Raw genomic sequence first — 27,705 nt, forward strand, 5'->3', positions numbered from 1 at the left:
CTTACTCTGCCTGGTGACTGACTCTCTGTCTGATCTCTTCTAAGAATTCTCTTAGTCTGGTTGATACATCTATACTTCCTGCCTGGAAACCGACCAGTCAAAGCTTTATTAAACCAATATGAGTGTATAAGAGCATTCTCTCACAACAAATATACACCACAGACCATGTAAACAGGACAACCCACATCTAGTGAATCTATATCATATCAATTTTACTAATTGTTTTGCTTACAAGCCCCATGGATGTTACTGTTTCAACCTCCTCAGAACTAGTGTTTTAGTTATCTACCATCAATGTTCCCAGATTGTTATGTGCATGCTTCTGGTTCAAACTCACTAACTACATCATTCTTGCAGAGAAAGTAGTAAGTAAATCTAGCCATCTACTTTAGACTCTCATGACTATAATTTGTTCAAAATTTCTTTGATTACAGAATTTTTTAATAAATGTGTTTTCACAGAGCACACATACATGTAAAAATATACTCTCTATATACTGATGTATAAAATAAATTAATATACAATAAAGAAAAAACAATATTTATATTTTGTTCCTTAAACAATCTCATGGTTATATTACACCTAATATTATTTAAATACAAAACAGTTGATCTTGGCAGCCTAATTTTTCAGTATTTTGGCTAACACTTCAAAGATGGAATTTCACTCTTAAATAAATTTAGCTATTGGTTAAGTATAAAGTTTGAAGTATACATTTTTTGTTTTAATAGTTCAGTCAATAGTACTTATAAAATATTTTGTTGTAATCACTTCTAAAATTATAACATCACTTTATTCATGTTACTGCAGTAGAGTAGAATGACTTCAGAATAGAACAAAAACTAATCGAATTCCTTTCCCAAAAAAAGACAAAATGGAAAGTTACTAAAAGCATCTCATTACATATAACCCACAAGCTCAGCAGATCAAAAAAATAATACCCAGATGAACTAGTTTAGAGATCAATGAGAATTGTGTGTTCAATTGGATTAACAGGTTTTTTTGTTTTGTTTTGTTTGCTAAAGGCAAATCCTATCATATAGCTTTAGTTTGATTTTTCATTTAAACTGTCCTTCATAAGACAAGTCTGGGTAGTAGATCAAAGCAAAGATGACCATAATGAAGATCAATCCCAGAAGCAGGCCTATAACTACACCAGAGTTTTTGTCATCTTTTGGGCATCGGGACTGGACCATCCATCACCAGCAGGCTGAGATAAGCATGAATGATACCAGAAGCTCACATGAATGTGGAACAGAGGAAACCCTGAATGTATGATGGCCTCGGTTAATATATGCTGTTAACTTGTGCCAAATATGTCAAGAACTATAGCCTTAGACACATGGGGAAAAAAAGCGATCCTTCCCCCAGGTGAGATTCAGAAGGATGACAACGCATTGCCCTGCTGTGCGTGCAGATGTTGATAGTGGGTAGAGGACTTATTGTGGTCCACAGCTCCACAGGTTTGTCTGAAATAATGACAATAGAATATGGAGGGATATAATCCCTCACCTCAGGACAGGGAGAATACAAAGTGGTTGGCCAAAGATATATCTTTTTCTTTTAATCTTGAGACACAGTTTCACTTTTAATGGCAGAATAATAGTGAATTACTTCCCTCTAAAAAGACCCTGTCTCCTAATTTTGGCCAGTTCTTAATAGTGTCAATCAACACATTATAAATCTGACAAAATATAATTCTCTTATGTCTAAATATTAAGAACTAAATCTCTTCCTTGAAGTCTATCTGCCAGCAGTCAAGCACCAAGTATATTAAGCATGATACAAATTTCATAGCTGAACCATAATATTCTAATCACTCTTAGCAGCTAATGACTCAAAGGACCTTTCAAAGGGAATAGTGATTTAGTACATGTGAAATAGTTTTATACCTTAAGTTCTCAGTGTTTTTCAAATGTCTAAATCTAAAGTATTTTCTTCAGTTAAAACTTTGATCTAGGAATATTTATAATATATAAGAGAGATCTCTAAGTTCCAAAACCCTAATCACAAAGTAAGCATGTATATGAATAATATTGAAAAGACGATGACCTAGAAAGGAGATAGGTATGCAACCAAAGTAAGACTAAAATTCAATAATCCAAACAATAAATCTTGCAGTTCTATGTATTTTCTACACAATTTATGGAGTTACTCTCTAAGCCAAAAGAACTATCTACCTCAGCACTACTCCAATAACCTTGATGCTTCAAAACCCACACGACTTTTATTTGGGCTATATGTGGTGATATTTTGCAGCTTTTCCTGGCAGATATCTCACCTCTCATCTCCAATTCTTAGTCTCATTGAACCTTCAATTTCACTTTTCCAGCTTCAATTATTTTTCTCTTGTGGGTTGTCTACAGGGGCCCTGACCTTTTCTCCCCCACTGAATGGATTCTTAGCCAATTTTTTGAAACTTGGATGTAACACACCATGACCTTATAACTCTTGCATTATGCATCTGCTAATCCAGCATAACATGCTTGATGCCAAGGATTTTCATCAGCTTCAACTGTAACCAGAACCCTTCAAAAGGGTCTCTGCGAGCTGTATTTTCCTGTATGCATGGATAGACAGCTATATTTCCTCAGGCTGTATTGTTTAGCACCCTTCAGAGATGTCTTCCTACACCAAATCATCTTTCAAATAAGTAAAATATTTTAGAAATTTGTGCTTCTGGTGAGTGGTACCTAATCAATTCCTGAGATGCCTTCAGAATAGCTTTCTTATTTTTAACTTCTAGGTTTTAATGATACTAGTTTCATCAGTTACAATTTATTTGGCTCCAAACAAAGAAAGCAATTTATTTTAGAACAAACTGAAAAATGCCAAACCCTTCACCTCTGTTTTTTTTTTTTTTTTTTTTTTACTCAGTATATTATTATTACACAGTTTCTTCAGAGCAAACAAGGAATATACTACTGACTGATTCTTGGCATCATTGAGACTTGCTGTGCTCTATTAAATATCTTATTCTCTTTAAATCACATTCCATGTCACCTCATTATGGAATGTAGTCAAGTTTATTATCACAATGCAATATAAAATGATTGGAGTTTTTGAGCCTTTTATTTCTAACCAAACAACCTAAAATAAACAATTTAAAAGAGAAAAATTTAATGTGACTCATAGATTTAGCCATGGTGAGTCCATTGTGACCAGCAAGACAAGATAGAACAAAGTAATTTCTATCACAGAAACCAAAAAGGAACTAATAAGATGTATTACCTTCATTATTTTCAAGGTAAGAAGACATTGTTTTCATGACATTTGATATTTCTACTATGCTCAATGAGAAACACACACACACACAGAAAGAGTCAGCTACATCGAGACAGAAATGGAGAAAGACAGAGACAGAAATACAAAAACACACAAGTTAAATGAGAAGAAGACCACTGGTGAAAATTAAAAAAAAATGACATGAACATGATAAGTGTCTTGCTAACTTAGAGTGAAACAAACACAAATACTCAACAGACTGTTCATCAGAAATTTTGAATAAAAAAAAATCTGAAGTATTTTTTGTTGGTAGACAAAAAAAAATAACTATGTAGCCCTAATACTTTTATATTCAGGAAAACAGTTTACAAGTGAAGGAAAGTTAAAGATATATCCAGACAACCAAATTAATATCAAGGTATTTTTTCCCTGTCATACTTAAACAAAATAAATAGTCTTCTGGAAGATAGAAGGTCATAGAAGTTCATATAAGATAGAAAGCCATGAACTGGTATCTCCATAAAGAGAACTGGTTAGAGATACTTAATAAATGTAACATACATTTATTTTTATAAATTGTAATTGGTATAAAGAATTTATGAATTTGTAATAATGCATTGAGTCATTCTCTCAGATTAATAATTGAAATGTACAACAGCAATATTCTGAGGGGTATCAGTAACAAGTTTCAGGTGCCCATAATTTACAAACCATGTCAATAAAACAATTATTCTAACTTAAGAACTACCAATATTCTGTTCCTTTTTCTTTCCCTCTTTATTATTCCTATTTTGTTTTTTTTACTATTATTTAAAGGAAAGAGAACATGTAATAGCATTTTCTTACATGTTTTGCTTTGATTGATAGTCCCTCCCATCCCACACTTCCCTCCCATTCTCTTGCTCCCAACATTTGTACCTTCCTAATACAATAGTTCCCTTTCTTCTTTCAAGCTCCAAGTATTTGATACCATTTCCTCTCCATCTTTAAAACATTTTTGATCCTCTCATAGTTTCTTTTCTTAATGACATGAATTATGCCACACTCACCTATATAAATACACATGTGCGAACATAAAGGCTGTTTTGAATATATTAAATGTCTGTAGTATTTCTTTGAATTTGCTCAATCCACTTATTTAAAATTTCCAAGTCATCTCTTTTCTATGAAAGAACTTTCTATATTTCTTTCCTACAAATGAACACTTCTGTTAGTTATTTATAAACTGAAAAACACATACTTCTACATTTGTGGCTTCTATATTAGCTTATTTGTTAGACAGTCAGTGCACTTTATATCTTCCAGTAAAATTATTTTAGTTTTCTTTTCTTACTTTTAACATTAGATTTAAATAATTATAATGCCTTCCAGACACAAAATTTTATAGTGTAAGTTTTTCATAAAAAGCAGAAAATGGACTGTTTATATCAGATTTATGAACACTAAATTTTAATATCAGTTTATACAGCAATAAGAATTGAGTTGTTAAATCATTTTATTTTTTACTTCACTTGAAAAAAATCTGGTCTGTACAATAACCCCAGAGTAGAAAGTTGTTTATTGTTTCAATTTATACTGCATAAAGATTTTTTTCTAAAATAATTGCTATATTTTCTTTCATAAAATTATTTAAATAAAGAAACATTTTAAACATGACCAAATAAATCTCAAGCATTGTCCTGAAGAATAATTATAATTATTCAAATTTGCTTTTATAAATCAAGAGAAAGTGCCTAAACCTGAGATTCACAGTTAGTAGTGGCTTGTTACTCTCACAATAAAAAGGAAGCAAAGCATTCTTTTTTTTTTTTTTGATAAATTCACGAGTTTAGAAGAACAATGTCTCTATTTCAAAACTCTTCTTTGAGTGGCCTTTTTTTCATAGTAATAGTTTTCAATAACAAGGAAGAAGAGAAAGTTTGTAAAAGTGAGGAGAGAGATGCACCTGTCTTTGAGTGAAGATCAAAGTTTACAATGAAAATTTGGTAATTTTGATTGAAAATTAGAAAATATGAAAATATTGGTAATACTGTTATATTGCCACTAGCAGAAAGAAGGTGGTTAGAAGACACTCATTGTAACTCTTGGGTTTCTCTGAAGAACCCTACCACAGAAATTACTCTTGCAAATTTTACACCCTTGTTTCAGTAAACATAAGCCCAATGCCTTTCAAATGATTGCATAGATAATTTTATAGCATTTGTATTATTGTGTTTGAGCCCTTGGGCCTGATTCAACAATTGATTAATTCCAGTGGAAGATTTTCATGAAATATTGGTAGCTCCTGCACAGGTGGCATCACATTAAGTTAATATTCACCTTGGCTTGATAAAATAAAAATCAGACAGTAGATAAAATTATGCTATCAATAATATAATAAAAGATTATGAACCTAAGTTTGATTACATAAGCTTCCTTTTTTCCTCTGGTCAAGGAAGAAAAATTGTTTCTCAACTCATACAGTATTATCCATGCACTTATTTCAAGTCACATCGGACCTGAAAGCCTCTTTCTTTTGTTCAATTTCTGGAACCATGAAATGTTTCCAGAAAATACTAGTGAATCTACTAAATGAGCCAGTTTGGATATATGAATCATGACAATTACTAACATGACAGGATATGCAAAAATTTCAATAGCTGACAAAGAGGTCAGTGAGGTGACAGCTAACAGCTCTCTAATTTGATGTAAGGCCTTTTTAACAATGGAAAATCATGCCCAGTATTGGAAACCTAGCATTATTTCTGTGGTTAATGAGGTCATTGAACTTAGAAAATAATCTGCTACTACCACTTTGCTCGAGAACCATAATTCCTTAGAACGTTGGAAATGTTATTCTTATATTCCTTAACATCCACAATTAAGTGGAGCTCTCTTCCTGCATTAAGAAAACTCTTTTCAGCATGTGAACAACATCACAGAAAACCACAGTGAAGAGATCAAGAGACCATTCATGTCTCAACACACACACACACACACACACACACACACACACACACTACATCAACACTGCATTACATTAGATTCTCTGCATCTTTGACTCTGGGAACTTCAGACAAGAGGGGTAAAATGACTGTAAGAGTCAGAGTTCCGGAATTTCTAATGTCAAATACTGTTCCCTAGAAATGAGTGCATAAACAAAATCAGAACAACATCGAAGGGGTAAAGTTTCATGGGTTCCACCCCTTGAACAAAAGCAGCAAGCAACTAAGGACTACTAGGAAAAGGACAATCAGTCACTCTCAGAGATTACCCCCTTTATGGATTGTTCAGTGTTGAGTTGTCAGTCCTGAAAACCATATACACACAAATACAAATTGATGCAGCAGATATATGTTTGTGCGTGTGTGTGTGTGTACACATGTACACATTGAGTTTTTTTTGTATGTATGCACAAAAATACATGCAAAGCTAATGAAGAAAAAAGAGGTTATTAACATGAGAGTAAAGGAGTTATAGGAAGACTATAAGACAGGGTAGCTGTTTGGGGCTGAAGGGATGAAAGAATGCTGGATAAATGTTTAAATTCTTTTCTATTTCTATTAAAAACATAAAAATAAGAAAATATTAATCAGAGTGGATTTGACATCAAATCTATGTACCATACTATTTGTGTTATATTCTCCCTAGCATTTTTAAAACTTTATTGTAATGTTTTGCAATTGTCAAGAATTTGGGCCGGAGTTTTCAGACTACAGCATGTTGCTTAGAAATTCTTTTTACTTCATCTAAGTCTTCTAAAGAAATTGGCCAACATGAAAAATAGCTGCAAATGAGTTCTGCACACAAGATATTAACTATTAATTTTAGACACAAATTCTACTTGTGGGTAAAGTAGGGCAATTAATATTCTTATCCTGTGTCTACTATTGTGAAATTTATAAATTAATTTAATATTACTTTAGAACATGTAATATGTCAGTATTTTCTCCTATTATTTTGGAATATTTCATTTAACTGGTATCTCAAACCTATGTTAATGTGGACTGTGGACTACATAGTTATACATAACATTTCTTTAAATGCCATTTTAATTTCTGAGGAGACTGTTATAGTGGGAGGTGGTAAGAGTGGAGACATATTTATTGGCTAATAATGAAATTTGCTTTAGAACCACTGTCTTCTACAGACCTGACCTTAATTTACCTGACATTTATTAGGATCAAATTAACATTCATCATTTAAATGTGTGTAATTATCTATTATCTGTCTCTGAAATTTAACATTCGTTAAACTGCTCATATGCAGTGGCGGTTTGTAAAAAGGCAGGCAGTAAATGCAACCCTGAAAATAGCAGGTTTATAAAGGCAAAGTGACAAGGTTTATCAATCACTGCAATAAAATTAACAGTGCAGAGTTAAGATAGAGCCATTCAGTTCATGGCTAGAAGAGTATTACAGAGAGAGACCTTTAAATGTATTATTGTGATCCAATATAAATCGTTTTAAACTCTAAAATAATCAGAAGGTTCAATAATTTCACCCTAAGTCAAAAATACACTCAAACATGAGATTTCTTTCTTTTTTGAACAAATATAATGACTGCCTTTGAAGAAGACTGAATAAACTCGTGTAAATGTCCATGGTTATTAGACCTGCACAAGTGAGTTGAAAGGATTGTAGCATAAAGAAAATTTAGATTATGATTCAGAATGGCTGAAGCTGTCTGTTTTTCTTCTCCTGCTTGGTAACAAATTATGCCATAGAATGGCTAGTTGAATAAATAATATAAACTTTATGTCAGATATTAACTGCTGAAACCTGAAGCTTTTCTCAATGAGGAGTCAAGGGTCCTGCCTTTAATTTTGAGCATTATACTAGGATTTAACTCTTCCTAAATATGTTTTATTTACTCAAAATCAATGAAGTCAAAATGTTCTAATAGCCTATGACTCTTGAAATAATGCCATGCATTTCCACGCTCCCATCTCCTAGACCCTCCTTAAATTTCCAAAGGTATGCGAAAAACAAAATTTTTTCTTCTGCAAGATGGCTCATTGGACAAAAAAAATTTTATAACAAAACTGACAAACTGACTCTGATCTCCAGATCACCCATAAACATATAAAAAGAAAAACAAATTTACAAAGTTGCCTTCCTCCACACATTCACTGTGGTTTTCATACCATCATACATACATCATCTCCAATACAATAATGTTAATAAAAATCAAGTAATTCCGGAATCTTTTTCTATTTTTCTTTAAAATAAAAGAAAATACAGTAAAAATATAATATTTTTCATAGAAATATGTTTTGATTACTGGTTCCCCTAATGCTTCTTCTCCATTTACCTCCCACCTGTATCCAGTCTCTCATTAAAAATATAACAAACATCTAAGGAATAATAATAAAAGAAAATAAGGCAAAATAAAAAACCAAACAACTTTTAAAAGTCCAAAGTAAACAAAACAGAAAACGAGCCAAAAATAAAGCAAAAGAAACATAAGATACAGAGACACACATGTGCTCATATGCAGGAATCACATAAAAACCCAAACACAAATGCAGAAGACTTAATTAATAGGCAAAGGGCAAGGAAGGTTTTTTAAAAATGCAGTGACTCGAGATTTTCAGACAAAGAACCTGCAATGTTGCCATTGCATTCATTTTCATAACCTGGATGCCTGTTGATTGGGATCAGGCCTACCCTTGTGAGTGGTTTCCTTTCCCAGTAAGATTCCTTTGGGAAACAAATAAGCAAACTAAATTGAATTTAAAATTTCAAGTGGTTATCAGTTGTAAAGAGATTCTAGGTTAGGGATAGTGCATGTCTCAACATCTTTCAGTTTTAGGAGCCCATCTTGGGCAGACACATGCAGGCCTCTGTGCATGCTTCCATTGTGAATGTGAGTCTATATGTTCTTCAGTTGTGTTGTGTGTTAGAAGGCCTTTGATTCCTATTGTCCACCATCCCTTCTGCCTCTTACACTCTTTTGTTTTCTCTCACAGAATTCTTCGAGATACGAGGGGAAGCAATTGATCGAGACATACCATTTAGGACTGGATGTTCCACGGTCTCTCATTTTCTGCATATTTTCTGGCTGTGGGTCTCTGTTCCCATCTGCTGCAGGAGGAAACTTTTATGATGATGGTTGGGGAAAGGCATTTAGCTCTGCATTTAGCATTGTGTAGTTATTGCTGTGTTCCTTCTTTGAACTGTGGTATTTGGTTTTCCCATGAGTTATCCAGTCTCAGGTTCTTGACCAACAAGGCAGCAAGAGGAATGGGTTCAATCTCATTGAATGGGCATTTATTTAAATCAGATATTTGTTGGCTTCTCCCATAAGCTTTATGCCACTATTGAACCAGTGTATCTTGCTGACATATTACTGTTTTAGATAGAAGTCTTTATAGCTGAGCTGGTGCTTACCTTTCTGCTTTGGTAGAATGCAGAACACATTCAAGTACCATAAACAATAGGCTGTAGGGGTAAAGACTCTAGTCAGGTGGTGGTGGTGCCTTTAATCCCAGCATTCAGGAGGCAGAGGCAGGGCAATCTCTGTGAGTTTGAGGCCAGCCTGGTCTACAAGAGCTAGCTCCAGGACAGGCTCCAAAGCTACAGAGAAACCCTGTCCCAACAACAACAACAAAAGATTCTAGACAGACACCAGTTAGACTTTTCCATGTTCTGTGAGTTATGTATATATTATTGTCTTCAGCATTAAAACCTTAGTGTCCATTTGCAAAACACAACCAATACCCTTGCTAAAAGCCTTTGCTGGTTGTGGGGTCCCAAGTGATCCTCTTTGCCAACAGAAACCACTCTTGGGAATATACCCAAGAGATGCCCTATTATATGACAAAAGCATTTGTTCAACTATGTTCATAGCTGCATTATTTGTAATAGCCAGAACCTGGAAACAACCTAGATGTCCTTCAATAAAAGAATGGATGAAGAAAGTGTGGAATATATACATATTAGAGTACTACTCAGCGGTAAAAACCAATGACATAGTGAATTTTGCATGCAAATGGATGGAAATAGAAAACACTATCCTGAGTGAGGTAACCCAGACCCAAAAAGATGAACATGGGATGTACTCACTCATAATTGGTTTCTAGCTATAAATAAAGGACATTGAGCCTAAAAAAAAAAAAAAAAGAAATTTTCTTGGCATTTTAAACTCAATTAGCATAATTAACTCATGTGTTTCTTATAAAGTTTTGCTATAACTCCTCATGGAGTTATGGCTCTATACGCATTTTCTATGAAAATATATTTAATTTATTCATTTTTGTTTGAAAATAAACTGTTTAACACCAAAGTTTCAAGATAATACAAAGCTTACTCAAATACTAATATCCCCAATTACTCCTAAGGTGGTTTTATTTTGTTAAATGAAAATAACAATATATTTGTGTAAGTGAAATATTAATTCTGGTATAATGTATTAACCAATATCTCTACTAATTCAGGATTTAGAGTTTTCCTCCTATAAAGTTCTATACTTATTTAATTACTTAATTGGAGACTCAAATTGAAGATGCCAAGTAGATTCAATCGTCATAATTTCTTATCCTTCTCAGCCCTTCCCAAAGTCTACATTTTTAACAGTTAATACTAATAAATTTTAAAAAAGTTTGCTCAAGATTTTTGTAGAATATTTTTCTCTTTAGTTGTATATTTTGTTTTTTCTTAGGCATAATTAAACTTGGCTAATTATTTGATAAATTTTTCACAAAAAATTTTCCTAGAAAAATCAGTGTGAATTGATATGTATTGATTGATATTGGTCACTTTCTTAACATACCCACATTTCCAGGTTTTGACAAGTCAAGTGATTTTTTTTTCCTCTCCCTATATTGTATTTATTGAAGTGAGTTGTTAACAGAAACCAGCCACTTTGTGATTGGATTTAAGGTGGACTGCTCAAGACAAAATCCATACCTGGTGATTATCAGAGACAGGAGCCTGGAGCAAGATAAGTCATGGGCCCTAAGGGAGAAACTGCTACTTACATTCTACTAAAAGGCCACAGTATTAAACTGACTCCACGGACAAGTCATTATACCCACAGATTAGTTCATCGCTCAATTGTACAGGAAGAAACTACAGGGAAGTTTCTTCCTGCAGCAGCTAGCAAAAAAAAAAAAAAAAAAAAAAAAAAGAAAGAAAGAAAGAAAAAACAAATGTATGCAACTGGTCAAAGTTCACAGAAATAAAAATAAAAAATATTACAGAATTTCCAGATCACAAGGGACAAATATAAAACACCCACTACTCAAGGCCTGGGATTGTTTTAGAGGCAGAGGTGTAGGTGATTACAGGGAAAGTGATTTCCTGCCGGAGCAATGTATTTGCACAAAGAAGACTTCCCAGTTGTGGCACAAGATCTGCATGTGATGAAACCTGCGAATCACATCCTAATAAAGGTAGGTGTGCCATAAATACCACCACTAACTGAAGAGCCATGGAGAACTGATAACTGCTGGCATGTGAGAATAGTTTATATTTAAAATCTTTTAGTAAGTTGACCATATTGCAAGGCAAAGTCATAATTTCAAGAGCATAGGGGTCCTACATATATTTGCCTGCTGAATTAAAAAAGGAGAAGACCCAGACTTGTGAGGGTAGATAAGGAGTTTGTAAATGGAGGGCAGGTGTGGGGAAGTGGGATAAATAGGATCAAAATGCATTACTGAAAGTTATCAAAAAAGTATTTAAAAGCACAATTAAAGGTGCATCATAAAAACTAAACCACACTCAATAGGAGAAACTGATCTTTTATTTAAGGGAGATGGCTGATAGAAAGTTGTTAAAAAACATAGAGTGGAGATCTGGGAAAACACAATATGAGGATTTGTAGTTATTTCTCTTGTGTATATAGAACCCGTATTTTCTTCAGTCATGTGCAGATTTATTTACGATAATTATTTTGATTACATAACGAGTTATTATCTTTTTTCTTTTAATCTTAGCATATTACTTGGAATGCTAATAGTTGTTTGCAACTTCTTCAATATTCACCAAGGTATTAAATCATTTATTTCTATCAACATAGAGCTATTAATATTTATGTTGTTTGTATTACAATTGGTAACATTATTTATTCAGTTAAATCTTTTCCAGCTTTGTCCATCAGGAGGCCTGTGTGATCCTGGCATACCTCCATGACTTCCTTGCACTCCCAGTTAACTCAACCTAAATTGAATTCTCCAGCTCCATGTTTAATTTAGCTTTTAACAGAAAAGAAGTTCAGTTCTTTTATTTAAAAGTACGTTTATTGGCTAACAAATTTCTCTGAATGTATTTACTTCTGGGAATTGAATAACTGGTGATTCTAAGTTGTCTCATAGCTATTTAAGGTATGAAATTAATACCATTCCCTTTGTTGTTTCTACCAATTTATATACAGGCTAGCTTTATTAGAATATAGTTTATTGTTTTTTATTTCTTCTATATTATATTCTTATGCATTAATACTTACAGTTGTAAAGTTCTTTTGTATATGTATTATTTCTGTCTATCTGAATTTACATTAATTTAAATGAGAATTACTGACTACATCCCCCACTGGAGTTAAATATGAGATGTTCATTGTCAATCATTTATTTCTAATTCTTTAGTTGGGTATTAAAATCCATGAAATATGTCATGTATAGTTCATTCAATAATTCATAGCAATTAATGCACAATTTAATCATACTGCCAACATTCACACGTGAGTAATATACTCGTTATGCTAACCCTAAGACTACTGCTGATTAAACAGAAGAATTTTCTTAAGTGAGCACCTTTCACCTGCTTCTCAAACTTTTCTTCCTTCCTTCCCTCGTTTCCTCCCACCTTTGTTACCACAAATGTGAAACTAGGAAGTATTCTCTGAGATTTGTGGCATCCTCAAATAATGAGAGGAGGGTTGTAAACACAGAGCTGAACTGATAAAGTACTGGAACCCATGAATAGGGAGTTCCATTGACTTGACAAGTCATCTATATGGAGGACCCTACACTCTTCAGAGTTGAAAACAAGTTCCCAGGTTACCTTGATAATTGAGACTCAGATAAATGGCTCCAGATTTACATGTGGAATAAAAAGAGAAGATAATCATGATATTGGTTGAATAAATATTTTCAGAACATGGAAGTGAAGGGCTAATTTGTTTGTTTGTTTGTTTGTTTGTTTCAGGACACTAAAGTTTAGTCAGATGTAGGGAAGAACATAATGCAATCTTATACATTTACGTTAATGGTATCTTCAGGATATATATAAAATCTAGCTTTTGTTCCAGCTTTCTTTGTGATCTTATGAGTTCATGAAATGGCTTCATACTATGTACTTTCTTTCTGTAGGGGAAAATGATCCATTCTTTCCAGATATCTTTATCACTGAGATGAAGCCAGAAATAACAATAGCTTATGTCTCTAATCACATTTAAATGTTCTACACTAAAATTATTGTGTCCTTACGATAGCGGTAGACCAGCACCCAGGCTTAGATGTATTGCCTTAAGCTGATTTATTCATACTCTGCAAAGCCTGTTGCAACCGATTTTATAAACAGAGTAAGAGGAGTCACTTTTCATCATGTAAATGTGGGTACTGAAGCAAAGAAGGTGTAAGTGCTTTTTTCAACATCATAGGTCTAATTTATGACTACAGCCTTTTACTTCTAAAAGCAGGGTTTGCTCCACTATATCATGAAGTCACTTATATTAATAATTCAATTTTTCAAAAGGTTTCTATATACTTCTTACTACATTGAGACTTGCATGCATCAGCACAGAGGCATAACAGAATGCTGCATTATTGGGAAAGAGCTGGCTATATACTATAATAAATGTGCCATTTAATTGAAATCTATTCTTCATTATCTTATCAAGAGTATTTGACTTTTCTTTTTCATTACTACCTAAAAGCTATTGACTTTATTTTGAATTTTCTCATCAAACAATGGTTTGAAATCATGTTACATACATACTAACATTATGAGGTATACAAAACAGAAAAATAAAATAATAATTGTCATAACTCAAGGCCCATTATAGAATTATAGATATGTTTAAAATTATGTAAATTATTTAATTATGAGGATATCATTTATCTGAAGAAGATATCAAATGTAAACAAGTATCAAACAGCAAGCTAAGTCTGGTCTAACCTATGCAGATGCAGAAGGACTTCTGATATTCTCTAGGTAGATTGAAGTTTGAAAGTTCTCAGTGAGCAAACATGAACATCTTGAGACATAGAATCTTAATTTATCTAAGAATTAGCTTACCATTTTGAAGAAGTTTAGCAAAAGATCAGGATGAGAGAGGAGAGTTCAGGACAGTAGTGGAAATACAGTTCTAGCGTAAACTGGAGAAAGTGTCTAGAGAACACACCCATTCATGTTTTGACTTGTTACTGGTTATCTAAGCACAAGCCCTCATACTTACATAATTGTTTTATCCACTGATAAATCTTTCCTACCTAAATTACCTTCCTAAAAGCAAAATTCATTCACCTTCAAGGAAACAATAGACTATCACTCAATAGAAAAAAAAATGATATGATTAGTACTATTGCTGACTTGTTAAAGTATGTCTGTGTTTAAGGAGAAGGGAAAGAATTAGTGTCCCTGGTCATTTAGCCACTGCTGTCTCTAAAATAAATTCTCATGTCATCTGTCCATTTTCGGTTTGTCTCTGACAGAAGAAATACATTTTAATATAATCTTTACAGTTATTGAAATCACAGTACTGGAAAATTGACCAGGCATGTAGTGCCTAACATACCTTAAAAATATGAGACATGTTTATCTGTATCATTTAAAATTAAATTTTCTATAATATATACATAAGGCTGAACTATATAAATTTACACGATAGTTTTTATTCTCTTCTTGATAAAAAATGCTTTTCTCTCTGAAATTTTGCAATAATTTTATTTGACATTTGATGTGGGATGTCCTTTTGTATATGTATTGCTCTTACTGGTGGATGAATAAAACTGTTTGGACCAATGACTTAGCAGAGTAAAGCCAGGGGGGAAATCAGAACAGAAAGAGAGAAAGAGTAAGCAGAGTCTAGAGATGCCATGTAGCTGTCAAGGAGAAGGATATTGGAACTTGATGTGTAGACCACAGCCTTGTGGTGATACACAAGTAATTTACTCATTAGTAAAACAGAGTTAATTTAAGATGAAAGAGCTAACTAGGAATATGCCTAAGCTCTTAGCCAAACAGTGTTGTACTTTCTATTTTCTGTGTGTGTAATTTTGTTTTTAAAATATCTATAGTAAAGCTTAGTGATTATTTAGATTTATAATTTTATCCTCACTAATGGAGATTGACAAACTTGTCAAATAGAAACATTTTACATATTTTTTTCTAGAACTATAGATTTTATTGGTTTTATCATTCTACTGTTACCAATCAAGTCTATTCCAGGTTATATTTCATCCATCATGGGTATTATGTTTTGCTTCTCTAACTAATTATAAATAGTGCTGTCCATTTGTGTGCAGGAACATTATTTTCATTCATCGCTCTGCTCCCAGTTTCTTGCCATTTCCATGCCCATCAGAATCTATTTTGTTTTCATCTCTCCATCAGAAAACAAACACGCTTTTATTGGATGATAATAAGAAAACAAAATAAGATACAACTAAAAGTAACACACTGCAACAGGACAGAAAAATCAACAACAACAACAAAAAAAAAAGAAGAAAAAGAACCCAGGTAAAGGCACAAGTTTAGAAGCAGAGACTCACTATTTTGAACATTCAGGATCATCATGAAAACCAAAGAGTAGAAGCCATAAAATATACACCAAAACATTTAGGCTTAAAGAGAGAACAAATAACATAAATGGAATAAAATGAAGTAAAGATGAGGTATTTTTTAAAGTAAAATCCTTGACATGACATTATGAGACTAGGAATCTCTAAGAATGCCATTGAGCTGTTAAAACTTGGCCGGCTATTGTTGTGCATACAGCCTACCCTTAAGAGTTGTTTGTTTCCCCAACAACATTCATAGTAGGAAACAAAAGTTTTATTTGCAAATGTTTAAAAATAGAGTTTGCTTCTGGTTTAAGGATAGGAGCATCCATCAACATCTCCTTTTACTTACCCAATCAGTGCAAACCCAGCACACCCTGTTTATGTGCTGCCTTCAGTCTCTGCCAGTTCACAGCCTATCAATCAAGTTGATTTAGATGGCCTGGTTTATTTGGTGCTCCCCATCCCCTCATTCTATTACTTTTTTGCACCTCCTCCTCTTCAGGGTTCCTTCACTGAGCCCTAAAGGGTGGGATTTGATAGAGATATTCCATTCATGGCTCAATACTTCACTCTCTCTCTAAATTGACTGGTTGATGGTCTCTGCATTTTTTCACATCTGCTGCAAGAGGAGGAGTCTCTGAGTATGATTGAACAAGGAAGTGTTCTATAAATATAGTGGCATGTCATTAGGAACCATTTTATTGCTACATTTTTTGGTAGAATATTGCATTTTCTGCTCCCCTATATCCAGTGGCTATCTAGTTTTAGGTTCTTGGACACACTAGTAGTGTTTAGTATGAATTCTATCTTCTGGAGTGTATCTTAAGTCAAATTACTTTATTTCTTTTTATTACAAAATATTGCTTTTTAGTGGTATATGTATATATATATATTGCTAAATTGCCACAATTTTTCAACATCAATGTATTTTCTAACTTTACTGTTGAATTTGCAAATAAATAGTATCATTTAAAGACTTAATTTATCCCATTATCAAACTTTGCTTAAACTTTTGCCAATTAGAACAGTATAAGAACTGGGCCCTATGATATGATCACAGATTCTCAGCATCTACAAATATATTTCCAGCTTTTGTAATGCTTTAAATAATACCTTTTGGTCATATATTTAATTAAAATATTATTTCTAAATTACTAGGATTATAATTATTATTTAACCATAAAGGTCTTAATTATATTTATATATTATATTGGAACATATTTGACCATATTCTCAATAACAGCTGAATGTAGATCATTTTAGATATAGGTATCAAATTGGGACAACATCCAAAATCTATAATTACTAAAATTGAAAATTTATCTTTATAATGATATTTTTGGAACCACTCACCATCTTAAGATGCTCATATTATAATATATAATTATTAGAGAATTCTATCTTCATCAATATATTTCCCATCAATATTTAAAAAATATTAGATTTATCTTGTAAAACTTACTTTTATCAAGGGGCTATTCTAAGAACTGCATTTTTAGACAGCTTATTGTGCTTGTTGAGAGATATTCTTGGAAAAAAAAACAAAAGGCATTCAGATCATTTTGCTGCTTTGAACAGTATTACTCCGTTTCCACTCAGAACAGCACATTTGCTTGTCAGGAAAAATCATCACCTAGCAGATCGAAGTCTGTTTATAACATTTTATGGTCTTTTCCTAATGGATGCATGTCATCAGGAAAAACCATTTTGATATAATTTTTATGCTGCACAATGATGCTGCATAGTCTAGATGAAATTTTCCATTTGCCAGGGTTATAGAAATTTACATATAAAGTGGGATAGTCCAAAAAGTACCACATCATTAAGTTAAAGCATAGCACACTATGCCCATTAGTTTAAGATTCTGTTGCATTTCTTTACTTAAGCAATTTCTGTGGCCTATCATAAGCGAAGATAAGCATAGAAAAACAGAAAAACACCAAACTGATTATTTGAGATACACTCACTTATGTCTGAAGGCACTTGCTTGTTTTCACTAATGTTCTCAGAGATTTAATTGGATAGCCTGAAATTGTCCATTTAAAATAGTTTTGCAACATGTTAGTAAGGGGGATTTCACCTTGATGTAACATATGGATGTCTCAGAAAGACTGATTTTCTGCAGTTAAGATCTTATCTCTTTACAATTGAGGTTTAAGATATCTTTTTTTATCAGGCTATGCAGGTGTTCTGCTTATCAGAACATAGAGATGATGCCACATTCAGATTCCACATTGCAGAAAGTGAAAGTGTATAGTAGCAACACCAACCTGTCATCTCCCATGACATGTCACATTTAATATTTAATTAATGTACACAAAAATGAATATGTTAATGGAATGTCATATAATTTTAAGATATGTATACATTGTTAAAATCTTAATAGAGCTAAACACCTTTATAACTTCAAAGGTGTCATTTGTTCATAGTACAATGTTTGGAAATCTTCCTCTTTGCTTTGTGAATTGCACAGCACATCACTGCTCTGTATAGATTCCCTACTGAGGAAGAGCATTCTTAAAATCGTTTTTATAGAATTGAACTATTATATCCACTGGTCATTTCTTTTCCCTTTCTGTTGGGGGAGGGCCCGCTTGTTCATCCCAGCCACCCAGCTAGCTTAGCCCAGGAATAACGACACAGAAACTGTATTAATTAAATCACTGATTGGCCCATTAGCTCTTGTTTCTTATTGGCTAACTCTTAAATTTAAGCCATTTCTATTCATCTGTGTATCGCCATAAGGCTGGGCTTACCAGGTAAAATTTCTGCATGTCTTACTGTGGTGGAGGATCCATGGCATCCCTCTGACTCTGCCCTTCTTTCTTCCAGCATTCAGTTCTGTCTACCCTGCCTACCTAAGTTCTGCCCTATCAACAGGCCAAGGCATTTTCTTAATTCATTTATGGTAATCATAGCACACAGGAGGGACTCCCACATCATCTTTCCTCTAATCATCACAGTTTCTAAATCACAACTGTTCCCTAGTTTCAATCAGATCAAACTTAATGTTTTACAGGCAAGTTTGGTTATAAAATGTTTGTTTCTCTGCACTTGGCTTAATTTACTTATTTAATGTTTGCTAGCATGCCACTATTCTTACCTTGATTCAGTAAAGAATAGACATACACCAATACGTTTTTCATCTCATAAGACCATTAATGGACTCACATGGAGTGTTCTTTAAATATGCAATATACTAAACAATGTTGTGGTAGCTATGTTTGTAAAATTCATTTGATCTGCCAATACAAGCATTGATGAATATATAACAATGTTCTCGAATGTATAAAGTATGAATAAACAAGATAATAAATGCATAAAGAAATTGTGGAAACTATGATATCAATTCAATCAATACTTCATGGGTTATGAAAATAAAGGAAACCCGTGAGTGGGAGAGGACTTAACAGTGCAGGTACAAGGAGATTTCAAAAGGCAAATGGAAGGTGTAGACAAGCATACATCATTGTACACAAATATGGAACATTGAAGGAAAAAATACTCCACAAATTCCACTGGAGATCAATGGAAGGAATTTCTCAGAGGTGCATTATTAATATATGTGGTGAGAATAGAAAATCAAATAATGTGAAGTCTGTACTTGTCTTTACTTGTCTTTTGTCCAGCCATCTGCATTTCCATCAGTTTCTCTTCCCTCCTATTGATATTTAATAATTGTGTGGGGAATATTTGTATCATTATTTTTATACATAACATATTTCATCCTTCCTGATCAAATTTATCTCATATACATTTGGCATTAAATAGTAATAAACATAAGAACAGATAGGGTAAGTGACTAACTGGAAATATGTACCTGGAGAGTTATAACAATAGAATTAAACGTAGTCTGTCTCGTTTACCCTGAATATCTTTTTTCTTTGACTTCTTTTATAATCTGTAAAATGAAGTTTCAAGAGAAAATTGTTGACTATTATTCCTAACTATCAGAAACTTTAACATTTCATCTAACGATCTTGTTATTTCTGTGGTTTGATAGTCCAAATTGTATTATCTGGTTTTTAATCTGTTATATTGCTTGAGTGTCCTTGAGGCCCTTGTTATTATTATTTTAAGTTGTATTCATTCTTTGCTGTTTCACACATTTACAACACATTTTGATTATGTCAAGATCCTATTCCTATTTGAAATCCTAGTAAACCTGACCTATCATCATATCGTCTTCCAACTAACATGTCACTTTTTTTGTAGTTCATCAAGTCCATTTAGTGATGTCTATTTGTTGATGATTGTTGAGCCATCCAATGGAGTCTGGACAATCTACCGTGGACAGTTTTTTTTTTTTTTTTTTTTTTTAAGAAAACAGATTCTACCCATCTTAGTATCCTTCAACTACAATAGCTCCTCAAGCTAGGCATTGGATATTATGATTATAACACCTTGGATGTTGGTATTTTGATTAACATTATCTTGTGCAAGCAGCTACAGTTGCTCTGAATTCATGAAGGCAATTGTCATGCATGTAAAGAAGACAAACCTTTGCAAGAGTCCTTCACAACTTCCTCACTGTATTTGCGCCCCTTTCTATAATGTTCCCTTAGCTAAATGCTAAGGTGGTATCATACAGGTCTTTATTGTTTTAGTGAGTACAGATAACTATTAATTTCTTTCTTGCCACTGTATTGATAGAATTCCATAGATCTGGGGCAACTGTGTCTTCATTTTAATTTATGTCAAGATTAATCTGAACTTTCTGCTTAATTATATTTATTTCATCACTGTGTTTTCAAAAGTATGTCCTGGACTCTTCTTTGAACTTTTCAAAACTGTTCTTGTTATGAATCTACAGTTTACCAGAATATCATCAAAAATGTAATTGATAATATTTTATTTCTTTTAAATTAACTGACACTTGTTTCCTTGCATATAAGATATGTGCCTTTTCATAGGAAATATTCCTTTCTCTCATTTCCATAATGTGTCTTCTTGAAAAGTTTCTTTGTACCACACCTGTATATTAGTTAAATGTTGTCTATAATGTAATTGTGCCTAAATTGTTCTTACTTATTTTCTTTTTGTCTGTCCATCAATTAAATTTAGAAATTGAAGAGATTATTAGAAAGGCAGAGTGCTTTCATAAAAGAAAAAGCAAATGTGTTATAAATCGCTGCTGCAAATTGTCTAGCACTAAGGGAAAAGACATTTCCATTCTGGAGATTTGGCTTACTATTGATTGTTATTTAACAAGGTGTGGGATTGTGAGTAGGATAATACCTAAGACTACAAAAAAAAAAAAAAAAAAAGAAACCTTAAAAGTGTAAAAAGAAGTAACCTTCAATATTGAACTCAAGATAAAAGTTAATAATGCATGCATCTAAGAAATTATGGACAATATTATCTTCCTTTATTTAGTATTTAAATATATTTTTGTTTTCTACTTGGTTCGTATTTGAAAACTATGAAGCTATAAATGTGGACTTATCTCTACTACTCTCCAATATATCCTTACATAGGTATCAGTAGCGGAGTGTAACACGGTATCAGTCATTTAGGACCAAGTGATCCAAAGTCTCTTACTTTTTGTACATTTTTTCAATTATGGATTTTTGAATTAATTGGCATATACCAGAGGAAGAAGTTTCTCTGATGATAGTTGTTTGATTCACTGATTTATGGGTATAAAATATTTCATTAGGAATCCTGAATATCTCTTTAAGGGCATTTAAAATATGTAGGGAAATAGTTATTTCCTTCTCCTACAGCAATATCAGAAAGAAAATAATTTTAAGTTCGAGGCTGGTCTACAAGAGCTAGTTCCAGGACAGACTCAGAAGCTACAGAGAAACCATTTCTTGAAAATATAATAATAATAATAATAATAATAATAATAATAATAATTATTCCAGGACATTATTTATTATTAAAATGTCTTATTCTGATAATTACAATTTGTATGCATATACACTTTAGACCCTATAAGTAATTTGTAGTTATTAAGATATCCTTCCAAATTTTAAATTATATGTTTAATTCAAAAAGCATATTTTTTTCTGATAAAATAGTATCAAATTTTCACATAATCTTTGCATTAGTTATTATTTTCATATTCTGAAAAATACAGTATTTGTGATGAAAATATCATTGATACTCATGTTCTTTTTTTACTGAAAACAGTATGTTTAATTAATGTTTTTTAACAAATTAAAAAGATAAGATACACTTTGATAATGATAATCATACAATATCCTTGCATACAAAATGTTAGACCATCAACATATTTAAAATATTTTTATTCAAAAATAACTGAATTAATCCGGGCGGTGGTGGCGCACGCCTTTAATCCCAGCACTCGGGAGGCAGAGGCAGGCGGATCTCCGGGAGTTCGAGGCCAGCCTGGTCTACAAAAGCTAGTTCCAGGACAGGCACCAAAGCTATAGAGAAACCCTGTCTAAAAAAACAAAAAAAAAAAAAAAAAAAAAAAAAAAAACCTGAATTAAAATATATATGTAAATATTTATTTTCACCTGATATGAAATCTGCATTTTTGTTATATACTGTCATTTTAATAAATTGCAAAGAACTCAAATCTGGAATATCTTGGAAGGGCTTTCTTTTATTCCAACATCAAAAATGAGCTATTAGAACTTACAAAATATAACTACAGTACACTGATTATTGAAAGTCAAGGTAACGTACAATGCGATATTAATTTATTGTGTTATCAAAAGTACTTTGCTTTGAATGAAAATATTTTGAAAACACATTTCAGTAATGTTGTTAATCAAATAATTTATAGTTCTTATCCCATAATTTATTTCCAGTAGCGTCATTTTTCACAGAAAAGTCTGTGAAATACATAGATATTTCCTGTTTAAATTGAATTCTTAAGTACAATTTTATATAAGGTGATATATTGTCTCATATTTCTTTAAATAATTTAATATTATTTACCCTGCATTTTTTATGATATAACGCCATGGCTTTTTTGTTTTATTTCCCACATGGCTCATTTATTTATTGAATATATAATAGTTTTGTCTTCTTGATTTCCAAAACATAAAGTTCACAAATCACCATTTGGGAAAATTTATATGGAACTAATTTTAAGCTTCACTTGTTAATATGGTAAATGATCAGCCTCAGGGTTGGTTAACAATGAACTCTTTTATTTGCCTGTATTTTAATGAAAGAAGAATAAAAATGCCTTATTTAACTAAAGGAAAAGATCCTATACCGTGTAACAATATTCATTTATTATTGTTACAGTCTCCTTGATCACCACCCAGTGACTAATCTCATAGGGCATTGACTTGGGAAGATCTACTGTCATACCTCTATACCCTGCAACTGCTTTCCTGGGTCCATGTATTTTATGATGATTCAAGGGATAAGAAAAAAAAAGAGCCTTTCAGAAGTGGTCTTTGAATTGGCACACCTTGAATTATATGCCAGTTTCAAAAGGTCAGTAACAAGTTTAAATCCTGTTATTCTTGTCACACTGAGATCATAAGAATGTGTTGTTACAGTCAGTGGAGAAGATAACAAGCATCAATCCCATCATACAGACTAGACACAGACACAGATACACACACAGACACACACACACATACACATCACAGTTGCACATAAGGATAAAGTAAATATTCCTATTCAGTTAAATTTTTTCTTCACTCTGTAATGGGTTGACTAATAAAAATAATCCATATACTCACAGATGTCTGCATTACCTATCATCCTTTCTCAAGAATATGAACTATATAACTCTAGTTAAAAGTGATTATCATTGTTAATTGCCAATTTATGAAAATTATAATAAATTAGGAAATAAAATTCTTGGCATATATATTGAGGAATATCTCAATTTATAAACTGACATGGCAGAATACATCTGAAATGTATTAATGGAGTAAAAAAGCCTAGCACTGGTATGTATCCATCCATTGTTCTCTTCCGACTAGTGATATATTATGACCTAGTGATTCAAATTTCTGCTTCTTTTGCTTTCCACTGTGATATACGTGGCTTTAAGCATGAGCTAAAACAAAGATTTTTCATTTTAATTTTATTTGTTCTTTTTATCAGAGCATTTTACCCAGAAATACAATTTAAAAACAGAGAATGAAACTAAGCATAGATTCATCACAAGATAAAATATAAGTCACTGAAAAACATTTTAAAAATATTTAACTTACTTAGCTCTTGGAGAAATGCAAACTAAAATTGTTTTGAGGTATCATTTTAACCGCCCCCCAAAAAAAGACTATATTCATATAGAAATGACAGCAATTTCTGGTGAGGATATAAGGAAGTGGAACACTTATTCACTGTTGGTGAAAGTGGAGAAAGGTTAGAAATAGTTCTCATATGATACAGCTATACTGTTCTTCTTCATACACTTAAAAAACTGTATATCCTACTATAGAGCTACCTGCTTATTCACGTTAATTTCTCTTCTACTCACAATAGTGAAGAAATGGAAACAGCCTTGATATCTATTGACAGATGAATGGATAATGAAAACATATGACATTTACACAATGACATACCATAAAATTAGTAACAGCAATATATGGTGGATGACACGGCAGGGGAGATCAAACACTGCGCTAAAAGGCTAAGGGAATAATAGGACATGAAATGATAAATATGGTGAGAACGGGAGGTTACAGTAGAGGAAGAGTCCAGGAAATGTAAATAACACAGTTTTTTTTAAATTGTAAAAAAAGAAATTCACTACTATAGTAGCTTCCTAATTTATATCTACATACACACATATAAAGAGTTAAAGTGATGTTATACTATAGTAGAAGAACAAGGATCACACGAGACAGCACCAAGTAAAACAGAAAGAGATGCGTACCAGGCATAGGTGAACTCTTTTAAAGTTGTTGGCAAGCAACCTCCCATGGACGCATAAGCATTCGCGGCTGTAGCTAAACCTATTTGTTCAAGGATGCGATGGTAAAATCTCACAGCTGGAAACACTACGTATTTAAGTGGCAGGAGAGGAAGAAACCAAGATAGTATGGAACCGTAAACTTCACCCATTAAGGGCTAGCTCTAGCAATAATTGGAGTTAGTATCCACACTACTAGTAGTTACAGGTAATGAAAATAATTACCTACTTCAAAGCCTGGAAGTTACATCAGAGACTGGTCTGGCAAGGCATACTCATTGGTAAAATAGTGGCAAGAACACCATAAATGTAGCCAAAAATATTTTTCTTTGATTTAAATCATGATCCATCATTTGATATCAAACCTAGCACGATAATTAGGGCCAATAACACCACCACTCGATCCTTCTTTTCCAGTTCCTCCCCTCTCCCAGTGCATCCATATTTTTTTTATTTCCCCCCCCACACAGGGAAATCCCATACCCCAACTTTATTCTTTCCTCTATACCTATCCTTTCTGGGTCTATGGATATTAACTTGGTTATCATTTACTTAACAGGTAATATCTACAAAAATCACTGAAAATATATCACATCAATCTTTCTAGGACAGGTTAACTCACCAGAATGATTATTTTCTTTACAGCTTCCATCCATTTTCTTGAAGTATATGGTTTAATATCAATAATTTTGTTAATAAAGCAATTGCCTCACTGACTATGAATAGCAAGTGTTTACATTTTCCCCATGGATTCTTGGAGGTTTCTAAAGGTAATAAACTTCCATATCAAATTTGGGAAGTTATAAATTTTCTATTTATTTCTATTTAGGTAATTTCTATGGATTTCACATTTAGCTTATCATTGCTTCTCACTTTGTCAGGTATCTGATCATGATTAAGGTTATGATTTTTGGGAGTTCAGTCTCAATTCTTTGATGCATTTTTCTTGATCTATAATTGCCGATATCTCGGTGGAGACCTCCAAATGCCGCTCACCGTGCCCCCGTGTCTGCGCTCTGTGCGCTGGCACCGAGTTCGCGATCTTTGGGCAAGGGGGCTGGAGGTTAAAATACACAGACACACACAGACAGAGAGGCTGCGACAAGGGTCATCCTTGAATTCCCCAAGAATGCCTTCTTTATTGCGTTCAGGGGCAGATTATATAGAGATAGCCACGCCCCAGCCAAACCCACCAGAAACCACTCTCCTGCCATCAGGAACTCCTGAAGGTCTCGTGCTCAAAGCAGCTGCAGGCACTCAGATCAGGGGATTACAAGAAATTCAGGATCTGGGGTCTCACTGCTCTCAACATATAATGGCTTTATTTTTTGACACTTCAAGAATAAAATTGGGTGTAAGCCCAACTCAGATGTGGAAAGTTAACTGCATAAACACCAAGCTAGCCGAGAACAGATCTACACTGGTGTACTTATTGCAAAATATGTTAGGACAATGTTGACACAAAGCTTGTGAGAATAACTATTCAACATCTTATTTGACTTAAGGCGCACTCTATGAGACAGAGCCCACACGGACACTGCTTGGCTGAACAAAGAACCTGAGACTAAATAGCATCGGAACCTAGAGTAAACCCAAACGTTACTAGTCTTTAAATAAGAAGCGCATAGTGAGAAAAATGACTACTAAAGTTATTCTGCTGTACTCATAGATCAGTGCTTTATCCAGCCATTATCAGAGAATGTTTCCCCTGCAGCAAGTGCAAACAAATACAGACATGCAGAGAGCCATAGGCAGGAATTATGTAGAGAGCATTAGGGGCGATGGCGCACACTAAGAAGAAAAGTCTCTAAATCAACTGAACAAGCTCATATGGACCCACAAAGACTGAAGCAGAATTCACAGCGCCTGCACAAGACTGTACAAAGTCCTCTAGATGTATGTTATGGCTTCTTGTTTACTGTTTTTTTTTTTTGTGGGATTTTAAGTGTGTGAATGAGTCGGTCTGTGATTATTGTGCTTTCTTTGGGATCATTTCCTTCTGGTGGTGTATCTTGGCCAAATTGTGTGATGGTTTATGTTTTCCCTTACTTTATTTTGTCTTGTTAAATTTTATTATGATCCCTTAAAATTCTGTTCTTCTTTATTGAGAGACAGAAAGGTAGTAGTTCTGACTTGGAGGGGATATAGAATGAACTGGCTTCCAGTTAACATGAACTAAAACTTAGAAATATCTTTTCAAAATTTTGTAAACTTTCTTGTTGCCTAATTTTAATGGTCTTTAGTTTCCTGCATAGATTTTTATTACTGATACTGTGAATAGCTTCTCTTTTTTTTTCACTGATAACTCAGCATTAAATTGTCAAGTCAAGGTTATCTATCAGTATCCTAAAATTACAAACTCAAATTATCAGATTAAAAAATCATTAATTTTAATAATTTAAAAATTAAAATTGATTCATAGTTTCTATCATTTTGAAGCCTGCTGTTCTGCCCAAATAGAATAAAATCAGTGCCACAGATAACATTTCCAGTGAATTTCTCTATATCAATTTTATTATGTATATTACTAGACTTTGATTTTTAATTTTACATTCTGTTTATTTCCTTCTTTAATGTCCCTAAAACTCCATTGACTGTAAAATTCATTCCATTTCAATTTTGAAAACAAGAAATTAATTGCAGTTATTAATTCATGGATATGACAGAAAAAAATTATCGACTCTATTGCAGGTTTCAAATATTCCCTGAAATTTCCAAAGATATCTAATAGTCAGAGCATGCATTTTATTTCCATGAAATATTTCTATTATTCAACCTGACATTCACATTCACGAAGTATCTATAGATGGCAGTGTGTTTCCCAAACTTTATAGAAGATAAGTCCAAGTCAAAGAAAACTACATCTCTTAGTTAATGTAGTTAATAGTTCAGTGACAATTTCAAATAGATT

This window comes from Alexandromys fortis, unplaced genomic scaffold (assembly GCF_014885135.2).
Source record: "Alexandromys fortis isolate MF-2015 unplaced genomic scaffold, M_Fortis_MF-2015_v1.1 scaffold_37, whole genome shotgun sequence".
Lineage (NCBI taxonomy): Eukaryota > Metazoa > Chordata > Mammalia > Rodentia > Cricetidae > Alexandromys > Alexandromys fortis.